The sequence below is a fragment of the Anser anser genome, assembly GCF_964211835.1.
Source record: "Anser anser genome assembly, chromosome: 1".
In the NCBI taxonomy this organism is placed as follows: domain Eukaryota; kingdom Metazoa; phylum Chordata; class Aves; order Anseriformes; family Anatidae; genus Anser; species Anser anser.
This window is the reverse complement of record NC_139720.1, coordinates 25,717,740-25,728,742: the sequence shown is the minus strand read 5'-3', so window position 1 is coordinate 25,728,742 and position 11,003 is coordinate 25,717,740. Positions and strand designations below refer to the sequence as shown.

Sequence of the window (11,003 nt, the reverse complement as noted above, 5' to 3'; positions counted from 1 at the left end):
CCTGTTATGCAACTCATGTTAGTTTGGAACAAACTATTCTCTCTTACTGTGGGGGTGAATACAATGGTGTTTTCCTTCCTTGCATCACTGCAAATTGAAATTTCATCTGAAATATTAAATCTGCATTTTTTATTAAGGTGAATTTGCCAATGCCTGTAATCGATAGTAACAGTTACACTCCTGAGCCAATGTCTCAGGAAGTAGAATATCTATATTGTGAGAGTGCCTAATTATAGACCTTTCCTATAAACCAAGAGGCAATGCCAGGATGATCTTCATAGAAATATGAATTTGCTATGCAAATTCTGAGTCAGATACACAGGATGTATTGATTTAAGCAGAACTACAATGATATATGCCAGTTGTTGATCTAGACCAGTAACTTTAAATAATATTCTGTGTCCCTGTAGAAGTTTGTTATTCAATTTTTTCTAACAGATTAGTGCTTAACATAGAATCATAGAATACTAAAATGTGTTGGGTTGGAAGGGACCTTAAAGATCATCTAGTTCCAACCCCCCTGCCATAGGCAGGGATGCCACCCACTAGATCAGGTTTGCCAGGGCCCCATCCAGCCTGGTCTTGAACACCTCCAGGGATGGGGCATCCACAACTTCTCTGGGCAACCTGTTGCAGTGTCTCACCACCCCCTGAGTAAAAAACTTCTTCTAACATCCAATCTAAATCTCTACTTTTCCATTAAAGGTTTTTAAACATGAGGTAAGGCTGACAGTTGATTAGGGGAGGTAAAATTAAAAGTATGATTAAGGTGTTTTTCTTTTACTTTCACAGGTTTCTTTCCCCTCAAAATAGTCTGGAGTACAATAATTTTCATCTTACCATTTTGTACCTAATGGACAGCTATCATTGTAATAATCTGTCCATTCCCCTTGAATATTTTTAAAATCTTATTTTGGTCATTTAGTTCTAAAATTAATCCTCATGGTCCTTTTAAGTGGTCCCTAAATTGTTCACTGGATTCAGGTTGCTCTTTCCCATCTACTTATTACAATAACTTCTAATGACTTTTCTTCTGTGTTGCTATTTTTTTTATTATTATTATTATTATTTCATTTGGGAGCTACTTAGTCTTTTTAAAATATATAAATCAATAATCATTGGCAAACAAAACACATTAAGAATTAGTTCATCATTAAGAACGCAAAAGAGATAGAAAATCTGCAATGTGATTAAACATTTTCCATAGAGAGTTTGAGCTGATAGGAGTTAAGGTGATATCTACAGTATATGATTTTGGTTTTCTGACCAAAATTTTCTGGGCAAAATTCTCACAAATAACTGTAATAGAAGTATTTCTTATGCATAAATAAAATTGGACTTTCGGTCTACTACCTTATTTTAGTGAACATTCATTCCCCAGTGTTTCTTCTCATTGCTTTATAATGTGACTAATGCAGTATACTCCAACTACTGATTCATACTCAAACCTCATTCATGTTTAGCTCAGTTACAATGTTTACTTATACATATTGTAAATACTATTTTTTTAGCTTTTTTTTTTTTTTTTCCAAAGATGTTCTCTTTTCCTACCCAAAATTCTACTTTTCTGGTTTTGGTCTTAATGTTTGAACCATGTTTTCATCAGATCCTTCAATTTTGTTACATTTAGCTATATTTTGTGCTTTTTGTTTGTTTGTTTGTTATTGTTGTTGTTTGGGAGGGGGTGCTTGGTTGGGGGTGTGTCTCTCTCTCTTTTTTTTTTTTTTCTTTCTTTAGAAAATACCCCCAGTACATTAAAAGGTTGCATTTGCCAAGTTTCACTGGGACATTCAAATACTTCTTATTGTGAAGTACATTGTTATTGCAGTACCAAACAATTTAGATGAGCATGATAAATGACAGCAGGTTGGTTCTATTAAGGTTAATGACTTGATGATTTACAAGTGAAGGCATATTAGAGTCAAAATTATTGCATTAATTGTTCCATTAAACAATGTGAACTTTGAATATACTCTTTTGGAATGCCCTGGAGAGGTGTCATTACTATTATATTAATTGTGACATGGCATCTATTTCAGATGTGCTAACAATTTAGAAAAACTATGTACTGCTGCTTACAGCTTCCCAAAAACTTAAAGGTTACTGTCTTCTGTCAGCTTCTGATAGTCAATAACAAACAGAAAATTACCTCAGACAAAAAGCAGAGCAGGCCAATAGCAATGTGTTAATGTAGACTCCTGTGGCTGTGAGAAATGGCTGACCAGGGTTTGGAGACAATTTCTTGCACCTGTAAGCCACAATAAATCTACAAATGGATTGCTGCCATCTCATCCCTCTTGGTTTCAATCCAGTCAGAACTGCTTCATACAGAAGCCCCATCTGTGATCTTTGGGTTTCAAACAGATAAAAGAAGAATCAAAAAGGAGCAGAAAGATCATCTGTATTTTACGAGATCTGAGATGTTTTCTAAGCAAAACTGATTACCGAGTGGTACAGTTAATTATAGGAAAGCCTTACTGCTGGCATTAGTTCTCAGAGAACAGACTGGGCCTTAGGAAGCAGCTTCTGGTATGAAATTTTTTTAGCATTTGTTGATGGTACCTTGGAATTTAACTATCACATATCATTAATTACAAAGGGATGATAATATTAAATCATTATCTTACTTAGGAATTGTATCATTTGCCATTATTGTTGTTTTTAATAATGAAACACTACAGTGAAGCCAGCTGATGAATGCTGTAAACTGAATTTTTGATTCATCGGGATTATATTGAATTGCTATATTGCAATGTTGTTTGCAGAAATTTTTCACGTTAATATTTCAAGTTTTGGGGGGAAAGGTCAATACAATTCAGAGGAGATTTGAAATGGTAAATGATCCCTGAATATTCCTATACTCAGACATACGGCAGTTATTCTTTTCTCACTAACAAGAGCAAAGGTGCCCAACTCAGCCTTGTTAGCTGTAAGCAGGCCAATCTTCAAAAGACCTCGGTAAAACTACACGTTTTTCCATTCTGATTAAGTCAATCAGATCTTCCTCTGTTTTAATATATAGCTTCCTTTCCTTTCTATATGTGGCAACAAATGATTCTGCTAGCTTTTTTCTGGACAACTCAATGTAAGATTGCCTATAATAAGTAAAGTAAAACAAACAATAGCAAGGAAAATAGTTTATTTGATTATTATGCTGTTTAAACCATTAATTTTACTAAAAAATGACTGACACCTTGATATCAGGGGGCGGGGTGTGGTATAGAGGATAAAAAATGTTTCAGTTTCCACTATCTTTCCACTGTTTTTTACAGTGTTTTGGAAATGAACAGTAAAAAGACAAGCTGGAAGCTGTTGCTGCTGATAGGAATAAAGGACTTCATAACTAGATTCTGTTTAGTAGAAGCACATGGATAAGGCTTTCACACAATATGCTGAATGGGAGTAGTAACTAACAAACATTCCTATGGCAGATGTAACCTTGTAACCTTAAATTGTTACCTGGATCTTGGAGTGGGGAGGAAGGCCTGGAGGAAGGGAGCAGGGACAAGGGAAGCATGGTTAGTCTTATTTCTTCAAAAGATATGTTGAAAAATTAGTAAAATACAGTGTGAGATTTTATATTTTCATCCATAGTGAATTATGGTTTGTACCATAATTGTAAGAATAGGTTCGTGAAACCACACTGTGCTTTGTTGGATAGTGGTCTTTCTGTGATTTCTTTAATCTGTAGCTGGGTGTTAGTCTTTGGCATGACACAGTATGATGAAGGATATGTCACTCTTTGAACATCCCTTTACAGACTATAGGACTGTGTAAGCTAGCCCCCTGTCTGAGCTTGTTCACTAAATGAGTACTAGAGTGTAAACATGAGTTAAAAATAACTTAAATAGAGACAATATTTCAACTGAACACATGACTGCTAACATACATTTAACATTAATTAGTGTTTGTGATTCCTTATGATTCTTAAAAGAATCAGAGTTTTCCAACAGGACAACAGCTTTTTAGGTGCTCAACTTAATTTCTTAACAAGAACTGTATGAAGTAATGATATTCAGTAGTGCCTTTAAATTGCTTATGGCTCCTATGAACTGAAAATTCTACTTTATATTGAGCACTTTTTCAATTTCCTTGATGAGAATTAAGGACTCGTGCAACTCAGTCTCTGTTTTACTACATAACTTTTTGTTTCAGGATGCAAGTTTGAGCACAGTATACCTCAGAATAAAGATTGTATATTCAGATTCAGTGCCTTTAGGATGTAGGCAACGGAATCATATGGTTCAATGTTCTGGAATACCTAGATATGCCCTGTTTTATTGCAATGGCTAATTCACGAATGAACGCTGTTGAATGAATGAATGCTGTTATCAGGGAGAAACTTGATAATAATATCATAGTTTGAATAACTATCTGACACTACAGGTAAAACAAAGTCTCTTCTTTATGCTGGATATTATTTAGATTTCACAAATTATGACAAATAGAAAATCTGGTGAAAAAATTTTAGGAAGGATTTCATCCTGTCAGAAACATATGGTAACTTTATATGAACTGATATCTTTCGTAAACGTGACAGCAGAAACATATGTGGAAATGTTTGCCTGTAGAATGGAGTAAAATATGTTTTGTTGAAAATAAGACCAGCAATTGTCACAGTGTATCTCATGATTAACAGTGTTGATGTGAAAATGATTTGCTGAAAATTGCAGACTGAACACAAGTCCTTTAATGCTCAAGCTGAGAGGAAAGACAAAAGAGATGCAAACTGAACATCTGGGTTTTGTTTTGCTGTGATAACACCTAGATCTGTCTGCAGTCCGCAATACTAACATTACTGCAGAGTGGCAATCTAAAAATCAATAAAACATACAAATTCTCACTGTTCCCTCTCTATTCATTCATTTTAACAAAATAAGCAAATCATTATCTCACACTTAGCATTTTCTGAGAAAAACAGAATTTGAAAATAAGGTGTAAAATTCCCGTGTAGAAATGGCAGTTTTTACAATATTTTGGAAGATAATACAGATGATGATGCTTTATTGATAAAAATGGATGACTACTTTTTATCTTCCATGAGGTATCATAAATTTTGTACATCTATTCATGAGGAAAATTTTCTTCAGAACAAAGAGGTAGATTGCTAATCTAATGGTTGATAATTGTTGCAAGTAGCAGATAGGATACTTTCTAGAAAAGAGAAGTTATTAAAACTTAAAACATTAAACATGCTTGCAGTGCAGTTAAAAAGTTTCATATTAGAAAAGAAATCTGTGATGAAAGTGTATCTATAGATACACATAGTAAAAGATAGAAAAAAAAATGAAAGTTACGGGCAGGTAACTTAGAGAAAACATCCAGATAGGAGAGGAAAAAAAAAAGTAGGAAAGGAAAAAAAAAAAGTTATTTATATTCCAGTTATGTCTTTCTTCTGTTATGTTTCATCACTTACTGAAAAGTGTACTTCGAAAGGCTGAAGAGTATATTCAGCCAAATATTCAAATATTTGTTCAAAGGTTCAAGCTTTCCGGCTTTGATTTGTACAATTGGTGTAAAAATGATGTAAGAAGAATCTTCTTTTAGCAATATTTCCAGCAAGTAGACACCCAAACTAGTCCAGAAATATAACAGTTTCAGAATATTTGGAATTGTTTCACCATGTATTGATCAAAAAAAAAAAAAAGACATTTCAGGTTAAAATCTAAATTAATTTAACTTTTTAAAACTGCATTACATTGTCCATTCAAATTCATTCAGAAGATTTTATTTTATGAAAATTCTTTTGTCAAAAAGTGGATGGTGTCCCTGTGTACGGCATTGGGGTTGGAACTAGATGATCTTTGAGGCCCCTTCCAACCTAAGCCATTCCATGATTCTATGAATATCTTTTGGAGATGGTCATTTAATACCACAAGTAGGACAACTCTCCTCTAAAATAATCTCTTGCTGCTGAGTGCTAATATGGCAACTCTAATGCCATGTGCCTGCAAAATCCTGTATGAAACCAGGAAAAACAAAAAATTTTAAAGTACCATCTTTTACCACTCTTAGTTCCTTATAACTGTATATCAGTTTTCTCTCCATGAAGCATTTTTTACTAGTATTGTATCTGAGAAGACTTCAAATATTTTAAACATTAAAACACTAAGATTTAAAGACTGCATATTGATAGATGACTTTTTAAAAAGACATTTAAAAAGAGGTAATAATGGAATAAGCGTACTACCTTAACTGAGAAGAGACAAACAAGAGATACTTAGAGTTGTCTTTCACAAAGCTAAAGCACTTTTGTAAATGCACTATTTGTGCCTGTTTCTATCCTGATCTAAAATGGGTTGCTGCCTTTCATTTCTATCAGAATTTCACTACTCCATGGGCAGAGCATAGGAATGTGATACCTCACTTCTGCTATTGTCTAACAGAGCACCATACATTAGATGAAGCTCTAAAGAACTATAGTGTACTCTTAAAGTGATTAATGTTAATGGCATTATCTTTAATGGTGCAAAGTTTCCACCAAAAAAGTTTATTAAAAGACTAGTAATCTTATGTATAATTTGGTCATTTATAGAAGAAAAAAAAAAAAAAACTGTTTTCTGCAAGTGCTATACTTGATTTTTTTTTTCCCCCCATAATCTTATAAAGGACAGTAAATATTTAACAGAACAGCAGCTCACTTCTGTAGATTTAGTGAAATCCCAAATCACCTTTCAAATTTCTTGTTCATTTTGAAATGTTGAAAGAATGCTTTGTCATCTTTTTGGCCTGCATCTTTCATCATAATGGCTCAAAAATTCCGGAAAGCAAATTATCCCTGTTACATGTTTGTTGGTTCTGACCATGTTCTTGGGATAAATTTAGACATCAGGAGCAACACTCACATAAGACATAGTCTCAGTAGTTTGTTTCCAGCATAATCTTTCATTTTTCTTCTCAAGTAGCATGTTCAACTTTGTAATTTTACCGTTCTTTTATGAAACCAAAGATGTCAGACTACTATGCATTCACTTTTTATTAGTAAGAACTTGAAGAATGTAGAGATTCAGTCTGAAAGAGAAGTGCTTTTACAGTGCACTTTGATGAGGGAGAAGGGTTAGATATGTTATCTCATCTATTGTTTATCAACATGACTGTTTGGGGAAGTAACAAATGAAAATTGGTCAGAATTACTTAGTCGTGTAGGGTATTTAGATTTCAGAATTATTAATAATATACTAAAAAACCTTACAGATAGGGATTCTGACTTCAAAATTAGAATCTAATTTTTCTTATCACTCAGACTTATTTCTTCATTCTTACGTATGAAGTAGTTGTCCACATGTTCTCAAACATGCTGAGAGCTGTGGACTTTGACTGGACTAAGCCTAGATGTGCAAATGGATTTGCATTATTGAAACCTGCCTGAGCTGTGATTTATTTCCCCATATACAGGGCACAGAAAGAGACATGTATACAAGACTGACATTTAGTGAGATGATTGAGATGGACAAAGAGCCATAAACACATAAGGAACAAATACTGAGGAGAAACAATATAATTAACACCCTATGCCAGATGTTATGCATGTAATTGTATTAACCCTTATAAGAGAGCATGTGTAGAAAATTTATGTTGAATCTGATCCATTTTTTACAAATTTTTTTTTTTTTTTGAGCAGGGACTTAAACTGGACTCCACAAATCCACACAAATATTCTACTCATTGGAATTTGGAGGCAGCGTCTTACTAATACAAACAGAATTTCTACACAGTCAAGTCTCTTCAGTAGTAAAAAGGCAAAGTCATTTACACCAGCATAACCAGTTACACTGTGGTCAGAAAATGACATTATTCAGGTTCCTTGTGTGTTGAGGAGTGGACTGGTGACTGTCAAAAATCAAATAATATAGAGATTTGAACTGGAGGTTCTTCCACATGCAGGGATAATAAATTTACCATTGACTGATGAGGATATGCACATCAATCTAAAAATTTTGCTCTTCTTTTCTTATATGCAGGTTGAGACTTTCTGAGCATGTACCTGAGGCAATAAATTCAACACCTACTCAGAAAATTCTGTAATATGTGAAGCAGCTCAATTGGCATTATTATTTTCCAGCAAAATATCTTTCACATGCCCATTGAAACTAGTGGATATTTTGAAGCATAAGGACCTTTCACATCCATAAGGACTCAGAAGGAGCAAGAGAAACAGTTTTTGAATAACACTGGTGCCTAAAGAGGATAACTGGAGCTATCTTTTAATTATATGGTTTTCCAGAGTTCCCTCACTTGCACAGAAGAAAACTATTTTATGTCCTTTTGATTAAAGATCATGTGAGATGTTAATTCTTTTGATAAATAAATGTGTGTGTAAAAGCTCCACTAAGCAAAATAATGGTTATGAGAAACACAAGAACATGCTGAGATGCCTTTTGATCTGAAGACATCTCAGTTGTGTCCCAGTTTTGGAACAGGACAGGGTCTGGGCATGCACTACTTTCATAATCTTCCTCTCTGTGCTTTCTGCTCGCATTTCTCCTTTTCTGTTCAAGCAACAATCAGGAGCACAGCCCCAGAGCAACTGGCAATGTGTCCCAATAACCTTGGGCTTCTTAGTGTGGAAAATAGCAGCCTGGGTGGCCTACATGCTGCATACACCATACATACACGGTCTTGCACAAAGATGCTCTACTTTTGCTAATGCACTCTGATTTTTCCTGTAAGAAGAAATTCTGCAATTGCTTAGTATTAACAGAAAGCTTTCTTCTAGAAGCCATCCCCACTTGACCTCAGTAAGACTGTGGAAAGTGTTCGCTTGTTGGCTAACACCAGAAATTCATTTCTCTAATGAAAGTCTTAGATGTAGACTAATTTCTAGTCTGACTTCCTACAGATGATTTCCTTCAGAAATGGCTACAAAATAAGGTACATTGTCTGCAGTTGAGGGTACTGATTCCTGTTGTCAACTGTATGAAAAACAGTGTCCTTTCAGTGTGGTAAAATGTTCTTTATTCTTTTCACTCATGCTTGCTTCTCTCAAGATTTTTTTTTAATCTTTGCTATTTCAGTCACATTCTTATGGCTTGTTCAGAATTCAATGGCATGCATGCCATGGTACACAACATATTGTATGAAAGTTCCCTACAATACAGTCTGTTCCTTTCAAAGTGTCTGCCATAATTTTTCATTATAGATGATGTCAAGACTAAATTAGACAATATAGTGTTTGATAAGGCATATTTTAAAATACACCAAGAGTATGCAGCTAAAGCCAATGTATATGGATCTTGAGGAAGTCACATTTCTTCCTCATTATAAGAAAGAGTCAATGTTTTGATATATTTTTGGCAACTATTTCTAAAATCCAGACCGTGAATGCTAAAGAGCTTGTCAGTTTGGGAGCTAATCCATATGCCAAGGAAACATTAAACAAATAAGTCATTACTCACTTCAGGGAATGACCAGATATGAATAAAAATTCCACAAGGAAATTTTTGCAAGCCCAACTATGGGTAAGTGTAAGGTGAAATTTTAAATCACTTTTGACAAGGTGTAAAACATGGTCATAGTGTAAACACAGTATAAAGTGCATGATGAACTTACTGTGGACCAGTTCACTTGCAGCAGAATTTTACACAGGCAGTACTGTAGAAAGAAATAATCATTGAGAGTAAACATGAAACTCAAGTGCAGAGGCATGCAGAAATAAATTAAAAAGAATAACATTTGGGAAAAGTGAACAAGCAATTATTTCATTTTCTAATCACAGGCCTTGGCAGTGGGCTCTACAGTTTTATATTTCCACTTAAAGCCATAGGTCTGTCTTCCCTACTGGAAGATAGGTAAGAGAACACCAACACACTGTTTAATACAAAATTTTTCTCCTCTACATGAATGATATATTTATTTCAATCCTTAATAGAATGCTAGCTCTCGTTCTTTTTGATCAGACTGAAATTTTCACTTTTTTTTTTTTTTTTTTTGTCTTTTAACATGTCTGAAGCCCAAATCATCAAAAGGAAGAGGAAAAAAAAAAAAAGAAAGAAAGAAAAGAACCACCTCCTCCTGTAGTTGCTTTCATTTTTCTCATGAATAGTTAAATCAATACATTGAGAAGTAAAACAGGTATGGATGCAGAATTAGCCCCTGCAGTCTCAGCAGAGCTTAATGGGTGGTCTGATGCTAACAGCATCAGTTTCTACCATCTGTTCACAAGGGGTCCACTGGCTGTTCCATGAGCCCCTTTGTTAGTCATGCTAAAAGGAATTTGTATGGCTAAAACTGAATTGTGTGAATATCCACACCCAGGAACTCTATCAGTGCAGTAAATAACTGAAGATTGGAGGAGTTGTGGACTCGGATGAGGGTGGAAAGGCCTTGCAGAGAGATCTGGACAGATTGGAGAGCTGGGTGATCACCAACCACATGAAGTTTAACAAAAGCAAGTGCTGGATCCTGCACCTGGGACGGAGCAACCCTGGCTATACATACAGACTGGGCGACGAGACGCTGGAGAGCAGCCCCGCAGAGAGGGATCTGGGGGTTGTGGTTGACAGCAAGTTGAATATGAGCCAGCAGTGTGCCCTGGCAGCCAGGAGGGCCAACCGTATCCTGGGATGCATCAAGCACGGCATTGCTAGTCGGTTGAGGGAAGTGATTGTCCCGCTCTACTCTGCGCTGGTGCGGCCTCACCTCGAGTACTGTGTGCAGTTCTGGGCACCACAGTACAAAAAGGACGTTAAAGTGTTGGAGAGTGTCCAGAAGAGGACAATGAAGATGGTGAAGGGCCTTGAGGGGAAGACATATGAGGAGCGGCTGAGGTCACTGGGCCTGTTCAGCCTGGAGAAGAGGAGGCTGAGGGGGGACCTCATCGCAGTCTACAACTTCCTCGCGACACGTAGTGGAGAGGTAGGTGACCTATTCTCTGTTATCACCAGTGATAGGACTCGCGGGAATGGTGTTAAGCTGAGGCAGGGGAAGTTTAGGCTAGAGATCACAAAGAGGTTCATCACCGAGAGGGTGGTTGCACACTGGAACAGGCTCCCCAGTGAAGTAGT

General features: G+C 35.8%; 1 long non-coding RNA gene across 1 annotated transcript; it reads left to right on the top strand.

Moving 5' to 3' along the window:
• Nucleotides 1–1,247: 1,247 nt before the first annotated feature.
• LOC310885553 lies at nucleotides 1,248–8,215 on the top strand. The gene is made up of 2 exons (XR_014574855.1): nucleotides 1,248–2,529; nucleotides 7,622–8,215. It is a non-coding gene; the product is annotated as an uncharacterized lncRNA (long non-coding RNA).
• Nucleotides 8,216–11,003: the final 2,788 nt, after the last annotated feature.